At 44.9% G+C, this 15808-nt stretch overlaps 1 long non-coding RNA gene across 1 annotated transcript; it reads left to right on the top strand.

The window, feature by feature from the left end:
- Positions 1 to 1619: 1619 nt before the first annotated feature.
- On the top strand, positions 1620 to 7684 carry LOC121469731 (uncharacterized). The gene is made up of 3 exons (XR_012055128.1): positions 1620 to 4433; positions 5053 to 5211; positions 6385 to 7684. It is a non-coding gene; the product is annotated as an uncharacterized lncRNA (long non-coding RNA).
- Positions 7685 to 15808: the final 8124 nt, after the last annotated feature.

Here is a 15808-nt window from a genome sequence, read left to right as displayed (position 1 = left end):
TTTGACTCATGTTGAATGGTGGAGCAGGGTCTTACCCATGGTGCTCCTGTGGAAATGCCTTTTCTTACATGCTGGGAAGAAGAAGAAGGACAAGCTGTTAGGGCTGAGGTCTTCAATAAACCACTTGATGATTTCCTTGAGGATGAGCTGGTTAAGCAGGAAAAGCAGATGAAAGAAATAGTAAGCAAGTGCTACAGTGTTGGCAAAATAATCTAAGAATTGGTAATTCAGTAGGTTCTTTGTGAATTCCTTTGCTTTGGTTTTACTCATGTGCCATTATTATTCTCCTATCACTAATCAACCTCTGGAAAAGCATGATTAAAACAAGAAACAAACCCCACCAGCAACAGGGAGGAACTGCTAGAAATAGGATCCCAGCTGCCATCTACTTCCTTATAAAACCAATAAAATCTGGTCTTTCTCTATCCTGCATTGAAGAGCTTGTGGAGTTGAGGACGTTTTTCGTGCCTAAAAAGACATTCTGTGTTTGGACTGCATAGCCCCTTCTCCTCATCCCTCCAAATCTTTCTTTCTTTGTCTTGCTTTATTTTAACTGCTTGCAGACAAGAATGTTGGCAGCAAGCATATGCAGTCCTGAATGGATTGAATATGAGTATCAAGAATGAAAATACAGAGATATTGCAGACCTCAAGTCCTCTAAGATAGCAGGTTGAGTTATGGAGACATTTAGTCTTTGGGCTATAATAGTAAATTGATAAATCTTTATACTGGATTATGTGCTGGCATTAGAACTGTTGTTAAAACCTAGTACACAGGAGTTCTCAAATTATTCCCTGATGAAATGATTGGGTACCAGGATTTTGACTAAATTCAGTACTTCTTTTGCCCAACATTTAGTTTAAATCATGAAACTCACTGTCAAACAAAACTGCAAAGGCAAATGCTTAAGCAGGCTCAGCAAAACATACCAACTGAATTTGTGAAAGACTGTCTCATCAGCAGTGGTTAAAGAGGACAGGACAGATGGTCAAAAGGAAGAATCAGTACACAGAGAGCCCTGGGCAGGCTGGAAGGTTGGGCCAGCTAGGGAAGCATGAAGAATTGGACTCTCTTTTTCTGGAAATACTCATGACTAGATTTGACAGGGCCCTGGATAGCTCAACCTAAGCTCTGCTTTACGTAGACCAGATGGTCCCCAAGAGCAGGGACCCAGCCCAGACTTTCTGAGATTCAATAGATTCAAGCCTGAAACCGAATAGTCAGGCCAAGGGGAAGATTCTTCTTCATTTGTCTTTGCTTTTATTTTTCTAGGTACCTGCTGCTGCCTGTTGGTAGAAATGGCTTGCTGAGCTGGGTGAATCCAACCTCAAACCACATTAGTTTTTGTATTCTTATGATTCCTGTGCTGTAAAACCCCATTTTCCTCTCCAAGGAGGACGCTGTAAATGCAAAGTTCACATCGGAGATAGAGCAACCTTTTGACACAGCCATGCAGTCACTGGGATAAGCTATATTATTCAGATGAGTTGTTAGCTGTTGCCTATAAAAAAAACCAAAGCTAAAATCAACCCCAAAAAAACCAAAACCCAAAAAAACAGAAGGCAGCTGGGAATAAGAAGGAAGGAATGGATGCATATCCTGAATGTGACTGCTTCCATCAATAAAGCTGTCTCTTGTACGTGTGCATGTCTGTATAGCACACACGGCTGAGCTACAGAGGAGTGCTTAGCAGACAGCGTTGCTTGCAAACCCCCTGCCCCCAAGGACCATCTCCAATCAATCTAAAATGATGGTGGGTTCACTGGAGTGCCTTGTGACTTTACATCCACCTGAGACAGCAGCTCTGTCTCTAATGGCTATAGCAGTGTGTGGGCAGGGAAAGGAGGCAGCAGAGCGGAAGGATGGCTGGTGCAAGTGAACCAGCACTGCATGGATGGAGCCATCCATGGTGACCCTCAGGCCACAGCAAGATGGGCCCTCAGCAGCAAGCACCACCCTCACTTTTTTGGTGCCAAGGGATCCATACTGAGGTCTGTGAGCTGCAGGTGAAGCCTTCTCTGACATTGCCTTTATTAATAATACAGCTGCTGCAGAGGGCAGCAGCCTGGGCTCTCAGTCTGCTTCATGTTGAGGCCTTTGTCCTCATCTGGGCAACGTTTGAAACAGGGATGTGCTGAGTTTGTTTCTGGGTCAAACAAAAGCCTCCTCCAGTGAATGCCACTGTGGCTCAGAGGCTTTCATCTCAGGACCTACCTGTTCTGTCAGCTCTGCTTGCAAAGCCTGCGTAACTCTTTGTGTTTGTTCTCAAAACAAGCATTCAAATACACTCTTTTGTATTTTCCTTTCCACAAGAAAACCAGAGCAGAAGAAACCTGTGTGAACAAGCCAGGGGGAGCACCCTTAGCTGTGCGAAGCCAACAACAACAGGGGCACTGCTTTCAGGTTCCTCACAGCTCTGCAGCAAAGGAGAGCAAAACAGCAAACCCAATGTGGAAAGAGCCACGGGTGGGGTTTGCTTCATGAAAAAATGCTGCCTTTGTGTCCTGTAGATGCTGGTCACGGCAAAGCCAGGCAGGGACCCATCTGTGGTCTTTCCCCCAGTCTCTCATGGCCTCACTACTCTAAGGCTGACACAGTTCCTACGAAGGGCAGAAGTAAGCACTGTGCACAGGTGGCTTCTTTATGAAGCTAAGGGTGGAAGGATGTCTGGGTGTCTGAGAACCTTCCTTGAGTCTCTTGGGTTGCATGGAGCCGGTCTAGGTGCTGAGATAGCCTCAAACACATGGGAAAAAACTTCCTGCCACAGCAGTCCAATGGGCTTCCCATGGACTCTGTGTGAGCCCCTGCTCTAAGCAAGACAGCTTGAACTCATCAGGGTCATCAGTCCTAACCCTGGGTGCACAGCCACTAGGAGATGTAACTTATGGTCTGCCTTGTGTTTTCTGTCTGTATTCTCTGTTTGTCCTCTAACCTCTTTGAACTGTCTTTTAAAATGTCTAAACAGTGCTCAAAGTGGGACTCTCACAGAATTACCATCCAAATTATAATTATACCCAGTCACAATATTAAAGTTGAAGGGCCAAGTACTCGAAAGTTAGGAAACAATAGAATTTCAATTGCCTCTGTACTTTAATGCAAATCCTTCCCTCAGCAGCTGCTGTGGTTTCTGTGCAGTCTGTTTGCTGCAAGTGGGAGAACCCAGGGCACGTTTTCTGGGTTCCTCAGTAACTCCCTGCTGCTCCCACGAGGCATTGAACACAGGGCTGGCTGAACATGTTGGAGGTATCTGCCTTTGTCCCTCTGTGTATCCTGCAGCTGTGGGAACACAATGGTGGATGGCCAGTGGGGTGGAGGAGCTGGTAGATGAAAAATATCTCAGCAGGAGCTAATGGTTTTTTCTAGCCCAGATCACTCCTGTGCAAAGCCTGGAGGGGTGGAGTGAGGATGAGAGTGAAGACTAGGAAAGAAGGACTTTTGCTGGCTTTGCTCCAAACAAAGCTTTCTTCCAACTTGGGCAAACAGCAATGCTTGTGTGACTCTCTTGAAGCCTTTTTTACCCTTCACAACTCCTGAGCCAGTGTTTTTTAATCCAAGTTACTGAACATGTTGAGCAAGGATGGAGGCAGGAGGGGATCTAGCAAAGAGAGAGGTGATGGTTCTGAGTGACTGAGTGCTACCCTGGATAATGGAGTTCTTCCTTCTCAGCACCTTGGAGATGTTAAACACATCACTGTGTCTAAATTTTTGCAGGCAGTCATTGCATTTCTTCCTCATTTTTTGAGTGCTTTTAAGTCCTTTCTTCAAACCAGAATAGCACTTGGACTTGTAGAAGTAATGCCATTAGATTTTGTCAATACAGCCACAGCTGAGTCTTCAGCCTTCTCAGATATGGTAACCTGTTTCACCAAAAATTCAGTCTGGGGCAATCCCCAGGAATGTAAACTTTCAGCTTGCAAGGTGAAGTGTTGGAAACATTGATAAATTCCCCAAATCAGGCTCCTGGAATGGAAAGCATTTGGCAAGCTTGTAAGAGGTGAAACCAATCCACAACACTTGAGAATAGAGCTTGTCTCTATAAATAATAAAAAGGAGCAGCTGTTATCTAAAAAACTCTGAGCATGAAACAAAAATGTCCTCCAGGATATTTGTATACACTTGCAGGAACTGGCACACAGCTGGAATGGGTGTACACAATGCCTCTCTGAGGCTAATGAGATGTTACCTCTGCTTTAACTTGAAAGTGACTGGGCTTGCAAGTGCAGTGTGGACAGCTGTATTGCTCCAGCTCTCCTCCTTCCAGGTAAAAGTGTGCAGAAGTGCAGTACCTGAGGTTTGTCATTCCATTTGCAGAAGTGATTCAGGCATTCACATCCCCACGGCACAGATTCAAAATCTGGGTGACTAGGGTTCTACACCACTGTGGTTGGTCTGGTTCTTCTACTTCATCTCTCAGCTGAAGGTCTTAAAGTGATGTAAGTAACAATGTTAAATATGACTATTTATAAACTTGGGGAAAATTTGGCTCTGGTAGGTGTGTTCTAAAGGTGATATACCCAGCAATGATGAAAAAGAGTCTGTCAGTTTGAGTGCTCCACTGTTGGCTCCTGCAGCTGAGGATGTTTGCCCTGAACATCCCTTTCTGTGGCTGGTAGCAACACCAAAAAAGAATAACTCCTTCCTTAAACATTTGGGAGGGAAATGATGGGAAAAGACACAGACCACGTCAGCTGTAACCAGCAAAGTCCATTTTTCTTTGAGGGCCTCCCTGGCACCAGGGCTAGAAAGCCTGGTGTTCAGTTGAAAGTCTTCTCCCACTTCGGTCAACCAGCCTGGTGGAGAGACAGGCTTACAGAAAAAATGGTTCTGGAGACTCAGGGTAAGAGACCCCTCTGCTGCTTGCAGACTCTGCATTTTAGGGTACTGCCTTCCAGCAGCTTGTGAAGATGGTTTTGACTACATGAAAAAGTCTTGCTTTTAAATTTTAAAAATTGCCATTTATGCACTCTCTTTCTTGTTGCCTTTCTTTTGTTCCTTTCCTTACAACCTTTGGGGTTTTTTTTCTTCCACATCATATTCACCACATCCTTGAAGTAGAAGGAGAGAAACTTAAAGAAAATATTTAATACCTCAAGTGTTTTTAAACCATCAGCATTATGGTGGAAGCCTGAAGAGGTCATCCCTGGAAATAATCCAGCTGGTGAACTCCTTGGGGATGTCACCCTCACAAGAGCAGTGCCATTTCCTCATGAGGTGGGTGTACTTATTTATTGTATCATTAAAGCTATTTTCTTTCAGACAGCCTTTAAATATCTTCCCTGGGGATTTGTCAGGCTGGGCAGCAAGCCAAGTAGAACACCCTAAAGTTAAGAGCTCAACTCTGCTGGACATAAACCACTTAACATTTCAAAGATGACAAAAGTGGTACTATCCAATTTGTTTCCAGTAGGAAAGAAATAACTGGTGAGTAGCGCACTGAGTCCATCACAATGGACAAGCCATGCTATGGTGACTCCTCTTCTTCAGGCAAGAGCAGGGCCCTGCTCTGTGTCGTATCTACAAGCTCTGATTATGGACCTTTCACTCTGTTTGCCATGGCTCCAGAGAGGCCAAGACTGATGCTCCAAAATCCCATGCTCTGTAGCTCCCATGGGCTCTTGCTGCTGCTATTTTCCATTACTGCTTCAAACCTCCCCCCTGCCCTGCTCACAGGGCTTGAATTTTGGTGTTATGTATCTTGAATGTAACTGCCCAGAGCTCAAAGGGTGGTGCTGTTCATGATTCACTGTCCCCAGGTGACAGCAGAGTCACACCTGGCACGGGTTCTTCCTCTTCTGCGATACTCAGACTCTTTTCATACTGGGATGCCACCTTGGGTTTTGAAATTTGCTTTCCATGGGCCTTTAGCTGGATTAAACTCAATTGCTGCCAAATTAGCGGAGTGCAACACAGAGGGTCAGCTGCAAAGCTTATTGGCGTGTAGGAGAAGATTCCCTGGATTTCAGCAGGTCATAGATCCAGCCTATAGGAGGGAGCTCAGCAAACTGTGTGCTCTGGCACTCCCTGTTTTGAGTAACAACAGTGATCATCCTTGACTGAAGTCAAATACTTTAGGATCTCACAGTCCCAAGGGTAAATGATGTCTTTGTTGGGTTTAATGTCTGGTCCAGCATTTAGTGCAAGATATTTGGTTGGTTCTGAAGGGTTACCAGCTTGCCTGGAGCATTATTCCTGCAGGACCTTTCAGATATCAGTGGAGTTTCTCTAGATTTAGGCTTGTGAGAGCCAAATCCAGATTTGATGCCCAGGACAAAAGCCCATTGCCACCCCCACCTCTGAAGCCTGAGGCTCCATCTCAGCAGGTCGTGACAATAAAAGTCCCCCCATGTTTGGCAATACCAAATTGCCTGCCTGCTTTCCTCACAGGATGGGACACAGCAATGCAGAGAAGCTAGCTGAAAAAACCTGCAAGAGGAAAGAAGGGAAGCAGCTCCCACACTGGCAAACCCAGCCAGCATGCCAGACCCTCACAAGAGAGAACTGCTCAGAAAAACAGGGGAAGAGGCATGCACAGAGACAAGACCAGAAACATAATTATCTGTGTTTTTCATGAATAAAACATGGCAGTCCTCGCAGACAGAGGGTGAGGTAATAATAATAATAATAATAATAATAATAATAATAATAATAATAATAATAATAATAATAATCTGTTTGGTATCTCCTTCTTCTGGGCTCCGGGGGCTCATTTTGCAAGTGGTTATTTGTAGCGCTGGAGCTGCTGCCTTGCAGCTCACACTGCTCAGACTTATGTTCTGCTTCTCTCTCTGCCAGCAGCCTGGGTTTGCAAGTGCTCTTGACTCAGCAGTAATCGCATGACCCTGAAGGTGAGCTGGAGCAGGAAGGATCCTTCCTAGGGGCCAGGTCCAATGCTGGCTGCCTCCAGTGGAAGTCAGCTCTCTTGCAGGATCCAGCAAGGGCTGCAGCTGCCTGGGGAGAACCAAGGAAGATTTGTGCTTGAGCAGAAGCCCAGTGGCCACCAAAGTAAAACTGAACCATCACAAAAGCACTAAAGAGAGGCCCCATCTGTGTTCAGTCAGTCCTGCTGGTGCTTCCAGACTGGAAGAGTCCAAAAGGGCTGAGCTAGCTGCAGATTAGATCTGCACCCAGAGCACTTTGTGCATGCAGAAATTCCAGTGAGCTGCCCTCAAACAGGCAAACACAGCAATGGCAAACAAGGGCAGCAGAGATCCTGTGCTACTGCAGGCACGTGCTCCTTGGGAGGGACTCCCCACTGAGGTACGTGACTTTGTGTCTTGGTTTGAAAAGAATGTGTCTGCTAGGGAAGGCAGGAGCCTTTTGTGAAATGGAAAAATGTAAACCTCCTCCCTCTGAATTATTATGATGTTGAAACTAAAAGGCTCTCAGGCAAAGATATGGGAATACCAGTTCTTTAGTAGGAAAATTAAAATACAAATGCAATAGTACAAACAAACAACAACAACAAAAAACCATTGACAGAGTCAGAATACAGCCTGACACCCTGTTGGTCAGGGTGTTGGTAGCAATCCGATTGAATGGTGGCTGCCGTCCTCATGGAGTAACAGTGGTTCTGTTGAAGCAGTGATCCTGTAGGAAATTACATTCATTTCCTCTGAATGTCCAGTGGTGGTGTGGATGGGCCTGGTCTTCCTCTAGGAATCCAGTGGAAAAGGCTGTCTCTGGTGTTCCAAATCTCAGATTATATCCAGGTAGGAATGCTTGGCTCCTCCCTCTGGGCAGAGCATTGCACAATGGAACGATGTAGTTTTATCAGTCGTGCAGTGAGACTCAGTGGAGTGGTTGTGAAAGAGATACATAAACTCAATTAACAGGGGATAACTGCCCCACCTTTAACAGATAATAACTGAATATACACCCAGCTAAACCTGAGACACCTTGGTGAAGCAGCAGCCTGTGACAACTAGGTGTCTTTGCAGAGCAAGACTCCTCTCCCCCCTGCTTCTATCTAGTAACAGAAAAATAGAGATGGGGCAACAGCTTGAAAAGATCCTGATGTTTGTGTTAGAAAGCCCTTGGGAATGACAGGGAAAGGATCTGGGTGGGGCGCCTGCCTGACCTGGCACCACCGTCCTGCAAATGGAGATGGATTGGCAGGACCTTGGGCGAGGGATACCTGACTGCAGCCAGACCATGAACTTCTGCCATGCTGGGCCTCCAGTGCAGATCTGCAGGTCTGTGCACACCAGGGAGCCTCTGCATCAGTTTAAGGTGGGACATGAGACAGAAATTTCTATCAGCCTTGCAACAGCTTCTTCCAGCAACTTCTCACAGGTCTCTGAAGAAGACTTCAGCCTCTGTCTTGAATCAGTCAAATAAGAACAGTGAAATTCTTGCCCAACAGTTTCAGTGACAAATTCACACATTAAAAGATACCAATAATAGTAAATATGTGAGTGGTAAGACAGAAACTATGTTCTATCTGCATTTAACCCCTCCTGTGCAATGGGCTCTGGCAGGGTGTTGGAATACCTTTTTGAATCCCTCCTCCACTCAAACAAAATCTGAGTAAGGCTTATTTTCCCAGTCATTTGCGTATATTTATTACAGTTTTCTATAAATACATCCATTTGTTTACAGAGCATGGAAATGCTTTCCCAAACCTGGACTTTTAAAATAATGTAAAACACATTAAAAATTAATCTTTGTGGGTTTTCCTGTATCATTTCTTTTGGGAAAAAATATAACTGCAAAGCTTTTTATTTTTAAATAAATAAATCAATAACTACAAATATTCAGGCTTTTCCCACAACCCACCTTTCTTCTCAGAAAGAGTTTAAATGACTGAATGCTATGTGCTTTCCACAAAATAGAGGGATTTTAGTAAGACCATTAATAGACATTTAACTTTAACAAGTGGCACTATAAACATTTTTCTGAAATTCACCAGGGAACCAGAATTTTATCACTTTAGGAGCACTGCTTGGCTCTGTGGTATGCTATGATGCTGGATAATGATCTAATAGGCTTCGCTGACAGCAAGCTGGCACCCTGCCATAGGCATGCGAAACCACCCTCCAGCCTGGAGCATGAGAAAACCTGCAAATAATGCCTCCTGATTTCCCAGCTAACAGAACAGCATGGAGTAATGTGGCTGCAGCCATCTCGTGCAAATAAGACATGAAGTAAAGTGCCTGAACCTGAACATTATTACTGCTGGTTGATTTTGTCACTCCAGTCACCCAGAAAGGTAACTGGGGAGTTGATTCTTTGTTCCACCTGCAAAATGAATGAAGGTTCACCTATCATTTAATTAAAAATACACTGGTTCAATGCTGCTTTTTGGTTGTCCTTTGATTAGTAATATTTCCCATTTGAAAAAAAAAAAAAAACCCTAACATCTGAAGTAATGTTATAGGTAGTGACATTTTCTTCTTCATTTTTTTAATGTAATGGTTTCTGTGAAATTCTTCATGAAGAGGGGATATTTCAATTTAATTTTATTCCAGTTTTATTTGTAGACATTTCATTCAGCTCACGAAGGTATTTTCTGTCATAGTAGATTAAAAGAGGAAGAACAATATTAACTGAATTTGTCATCATTTTACCCTTACTCTCAGGTCCGTAATGCTCTGTGAGACTTACTTATCTTCATTTCCAGGGCTTCTGATGGAAATTTACCTTTGAAAGTAGGTCATATGAGTAGTGATTTTCTTACTTGTCACTTGCAGTGTCTGATTCAAATCAAAACAACAAAGAAGAATTTTTCCTTGAAAATTGTCAAGAATACAAGCTCTCCTTAATCTGTTACAAAGGCACTCTGCTAGTTTTGCAGACTCCCAGGCTGGCCCCATAACAACAAACTCTCTTCTCTAGTCAAGAGAAACAGCAGGAACCTGGCTCCAGCCTCACCAATCCTGGTAGCAGAACCAAGCAAAACCATAGTCTGACCTGTGGATGTAGACAGCCAGCTCTACAAACACAAAAGAAGAAGACAGTTTTTGTTGAAGAATGATCATTCTGATTGCTTGCAGCACACACCTTTCATATGGTTTGGAGTTTTTTCCTAGTGGTGCTAACAATAGCATCATGTAAGTCTTCTTTATATTGAGTTTATTTGTAAATTTAATAAACTGTAAAGGAAAAAAAGAAAGCAAAGCAATAAAAATTAAGAAAATAAACAATTAGGAAAATAGGAAGAAGAGATATGAATAGAAGTATTTATCTGGGAGCTAGAAAAAGAAGAAAATAATTGACAGTCTTCATTTACTAATAAAATAAGATTTCTGATTATGAAACAAGAAACTTCTGGCTATTTTAGTACAGATGTAATTTTCATGGCTGAAAGCATCCTTTTTCCTTTTGTCTCACATTATTTGAGGCTAAAATTTAACAAATTCAGTCAAAATACTCCTGTAGTCAGTGGGCAAACACCCACCAGATGAGTTTTGCCAGTGACTGTGCCAGATGCATTAAGCTTACAGGGGACAGACTAGTCCTAATCAGTCACCCAACATCTCTGAGCTTGTCTTTTCCACCTGAGAGACTACAATAAGCATTTCAGTCTTCTCTTACATCACTTCACAGCGACTTTTCAGTCACAATTACCCCACCTGGGTAACTTTTTATTTTAATAAATAATAAGGATCAGGATAAGCAAGCATGTAAGATTTCAAGTAAATATTTCAAAGGCCAGTGCTGTGGCTGCTGCAGATTATAGCCACATTCCTAAGTTCTTTAATGACAGTTTTCATTCACAGAAGATAAGCATGAGAATACATATGACATTGCCCTGAGTGCTAAGAAAATCTCTGTATTGATTCCTCAGTAGACCTGAGATTTTTATCATTCGAGCTTAAAAAACTGATAGGAAGGCTCCTACAGCAACATGCTCCCACCCATCCACTTGGCACTTAAACAGTAATAGGTCCTTTGCTGACAAGTAGTAATCTTCCTCTCCCCATGGCATCTCTGCCAGAGCTCATCACTGGAGCACACAGGTGCTTATTTTGAATGGGAAAAAAAAAAAAAAAAAAAAAAGAAAAAAAAAAGAAGAAGAAGAAGAAGAAGAAAATGGATTTTATTAAACTCTTTTTTCTTGGGCCTCAACCAAGCACATGAGATGTATACCTCAGAAGTTATGGAAAATTCTGACCGATAAGAGGAAATTTCCCTCCCCCACAATCCTCGCAGCAGCTGTACTCTGCAGCACAGAGTGCAGCCTGGGCTAAAAGCCTTGTGCTCACCGGAGCCCTGGCACAATCCCCATGGCCCCTGGAGGAGTTTTGCCCAGGAATGCAGGAACTCACCCTAGCAGTGTTAGAGCATCCCCACTGCCTCCAGAGCCTGCTTATGGAGCTGCCTTTCCTGTGCCTTTGCTCACAGTGGTGGGCAAAATGTCCTGCTGGGAAAGAGCAAGCTAAGAGTATCTCTCCTGAGGGCCATATGAGGTCTGGTGATCATTATGAAGACATCAAATGGAAGTGTTTAAGAAACATGACTGTTCCACAGCCACGGGTGAGCAACAGGAGCCCTGTGCTTCCTGGAATGATGGTCTTGTGGGTGTTGCACTGTTTCCTGACATCTCAAATGCAGTCCTGTGTGATGGGGAACATTTTCAGCTCATAGTCACAGGCAACAGCTGCAGTGTTACACGCAACAAACCAACAGAATGACAGTGATCTTTAATGAGATTTTCTGTGATTAAATATTTTGTAGTCCAACATAATTTGGAACAAAAGAGAATGAAAAATCAGACCAGTCAAGTTGTCCCAGGGCATCTGATGTACCACAAGCCATTTCAGCTTTTCTTACACAATTTTATTGTCAAGCACAGCATAATGTTAGGCATGTACATATGTAACACTGGGACTTCCTGTTCCCAGGTTCATTGCTCCATTAACTAGTGAAATCATTCATACATTAAGAGAGAAAAAGGAGATATTAAGGATTATTAAGGATTAGAGGTGGACTAAAGCCAAATTTAAGCTCAAACCCCATTTTAAACCGACAGTTCAAATCTTTCGCTCTTCTTGGTCAAATCTGAGCGTCTTGGGTTCTGACAACTGTAGTATCTGGCTGCACACACTTACTGTTAAGTTTGGGGGGATCTGTAGCTGCATGGGTGGTGTGCTCCTGTCTGGAAAGAAATATGCATCCAGGATTCTAATGGAGCCTTGTTCTCTGGTATAAAATCTATTTGACAATTTAAGACACCCAGGTTGTTGCTCAGCTGTCCCATCAGCAGAGAGGGAGGCTGTAATTTTAGGCAGCAGCTCATCAGATTCCCAGCTCTCACCTACCAATTAATCTACCACAGAGCTTTTGCTTGCAGCCTTGCTTCCAGAAAAGGGCTGCCAGTTTTTCTGCCTTTTTGTTATACCTCCCTGAGGAGCAATCTAACATGACAAAGAATTTTCAGGCCCACCAACATAACATCTTTAGTGGAGATATATGAACCAGTAACCTCTGCTGTATTCCCAAAATTGTCCTCAGGGCTAAAGGTTTTGGTAGTTTGATTGCATAATATCCCTGTCCCTGTCTGCCTTTCTGTACAGCAGGCAAGAAGATGAACAAGCAGCACCATCTCTGTTCAACTCTGGAGCCAAAACCAGGGACAAGAAAACTACCCCCAAGACATCCACAGCACAGCTGTCTGTAGGAAAGCAGCTGAGGAGAGCTAGAGCAATGCAGGTCTGTAGCACCTTGCACCAGAGAGGATGGAAGGTTGCCAGAGAGGTCCTGGAAGGGCTTGAAGGGAAGCATTGTGCTGTGGAGAGGAATGAGAGTTGTCAGGTGGGGCAGGAGGCGCAACCTTCCTTGCCTTGCTGCAGGGGACAGTGGTGGGAAGAGCAGCAGGAATGGCTGCAGGGACATTCTGGGATCAATCAGCTGGGGAAATCCAGGAGCCTACCATTGCTCTGCTGTGCCATCTGTGATGCTGAGGAAACCCTCCAGTCCTGCCAATGCAGATGTTGTGCTGGAGCAGCAAATACCCCCACAGCAGCAGGAGTCCAGTGTGGCCTCCCACATGAGCCAGTGCTAACTTGTGGGCTCCCAGCCCCCCTCCAGCCAGGTTCCCTCTCTGCTGCCATGGCAAGTCCATTGTCCCATGCAGCTGTTACCAGGCAGCCCATCCTGTTAAGGACATCCCCATGCTGAATGGTTTGGGATCAGGATGCCCACCTGAGATCAAGGTGCCCTGCCAGTGCCTTTTCATAGGAGTCCTGAAATCCTGCAGCAAGCAGAGCATGCTGTCTGAAGGAGAGCTGTTTGGCTCACTGCTCATTCATAATCAGAAAGACATATGTTCACTGGTGTCACACTGAATGAAGCATGAGGAGTCATCAGGGTCCATGCAACCACCCCCTGCCTACTTTGCCAGCTGGGGGATGCCAGACAGGGTGTGCTGCTGGGTGTGGATGCAGAATGAGATCCTGAGGAGGATGCAAAATGAGGAGCTGCTGAGTGGAGACCTCATTTCTGATCACTGGGGAGTTTCATGCTCCATTGGTACCACAGCCTCGTGCACAGATGAAATATTATGCGGTGCAAGAACCCCTTCATGATATAAATCAAGGTAAGGAAGCTTGAACAAAGCCCTTTCTGTACTCCTGCCCAACAGCCCCACTGCTTCACAGGGTGAATGCCACAAACTGAACTTCATGACTGCAGCCTTTTGCTAAAAGATGAATTTCATGCTTTTCCCAGGCTGGCTGTGGACTCATTCGTGGGGCTGTCAGAAAACTAACCTTTTCCTGTTAATCTGTTCTCCATCTTAATAAGGGTACAACAAAGCAGAAGCACTCTTAGACTTTAAACCAAGAATACATTAAGAGGCAGAGTATAAACTGCTTTTCTGCAGAGGCAGTGAACATCCAGCACTGATAATGGTATTGAAAGTGGGGATTAAGCAGCAAAGCGCTGAGGGAGCCAGCATATGGCAGCCCATTGACCTATCCCATATGCAGCAGCTATTGTTCCCTCCCCACTGTCCCACAGCAGCCTACTCATGCTTTTTTTTGTGACATGGGGGCCAGGGCCAAGGCTGGGATCTGCTAAGACTTGACATTTACACATGAATCGTGCAACACTGCTGCACAGAGAGCCAGGGGGACCTGTGCCACTAAGCAGTTTCCTGGTAGTAAGACAAGGTAATAAGGCTCAGCAGAAAAAACAAGACCCGGAGCAGCACTGGGGAAGTTGCTCTGGGTATGCTGGTGGAGAGGGCCTTACAGCAGCACTTCCTGACTTCATGCTTTCTTGGGCAGGGCAGGGTGAGGTAGGATCTGATTTAACTGCTGAAATGTGGAGGGTTTGGCATGATTGGCAGAGATTGTAGGAAATTAATTTCCAGACCTGCAGGCTTTTTCACTGAGCAGGAGAATACAGAAGTCTTTACCTTACAAAAAAAAAGGAGAGCAGTTTCTGGTATGGGCTTGCCCTAGGCTCTGAGTACCAGCCATAGTTCCTTCTTTGGCTCCTGGCTGAACGGTGAGAGGATCAATCAAAACCACGATCACAATCACACAGGAGAAGAGGGTGGTTGCAAAGCCTGAACCAGACTCTCACCCAGGACCCACTGGGCTGGAGTGTCTGGTGTGGAGCTGTCAGCGCTCACGCACTGCCAGGAGTCACTCGAAGAGTCCCAGCTGGCTGAGGCACTGCTGCAGTGCCACAGGGTGCTGGGGTCCTGGGCTGGCCTGACCACAGGGCTCAGCCCTGGTCCTCCTCTGTCTCTCCAAAGCACACAGCCCTCTCCCTTTGCCACCACAGCTCATACCCCTCACTGATAACACTGGCCGCAGGGAGCTGCACATTTCTTCTGATGGTGCTGTGGGCTGCCCCAGGCAGGGGGTTGAACTACAGCTGTTTCAGCTGCCCTTTCTAATTCCCAGGACTCCCACAGCCACCAAATGGCAGGACTTGAGGTGACAGCAGCAGAGCAACAAAATCCAAACAGAGATGAACCCCATGAGCAGGCACATGCCTTTCCTCAGAGAGCTATTTGCTCCTGCTCAACTGACTGGTAGCAAGAGACCTCATAGGCAGAACTGGATTCCACAAAATCCTCTATGAAAAATACATTAATATGTCCTGCTGCTTGTAATTGCTCCTGGCAGCTTTCACGATGCAGGACCACCAAAGGGCTCCCAGATTAATTTAAATGATACGGCTATTTTTAAATCCTACAAGCCATTAATCCCAAACATGTTTTTAGCCAGAACTCTACACATTTATTTGATTTCTATCTAAAGCCATAAACTAAGCCTTGCTCATTGATGAGATTTCAAAATTCTTCAGCCAAGTTTGAGCTACTAGGCATTTTAAGAGCTTTTGGAGCATGGTTTTTATTTGGAGCCATCTTTGACTGAATTTTTCAGGCAGTCTTTCATCACATACTGGGAGCCCCACTTTCCCCCTTATGCTCTCACAACTGTTAAGTACAAGGTCATGCACATCAAGGAAAGAAAATATGTCCTTCTGTCATAAGATAATGTTAGTCATCATGATCTGAATTATTCTGTGAGTCACTGAATATTAGGGTAAGCAACTTCCCTGTGCTTGTGGCTAAGCACAGAAGTGGGCTTCCAGGATGGATGAGCAATCTTCATTTTCAGAAATATTTGAAATTCGACTGGACACTACCCGAGGCAACCTGGTCTCATTGGCCCTGCTTTGAGCAGCTTCATCAGCTGCAGGTTGAATCCCATGCTGCAAAGGCTTCTTTCCCAGGGGAGACAGAGAGCACAGGGATGGCACTTGCTTGCACTAAGCTCACGCAGCATCACATGCACTACACAAGCCCTGTTTGGGCTTGGCCAATACTCACAAGGTCATACAGATTAAG

This window comes from Taeniopygia guttata, chromosome 3 (genome assembly GCF_048771995.1).
Source record: "Taeniopygia guttata chromosome 3, bTaeGut7.mat, whole genome shotgun sequence".
Taxonomy (NCBI): domain Eukaryota; kingdom Metazoa; phylum Chordata; class Aves; order Passeriformes; family Estrildidae; genus Taeniopygia; species Taeniopygia guttata.
This window is presented reverse-complemented; position numbering and strand designations above follow the sequence as displayed.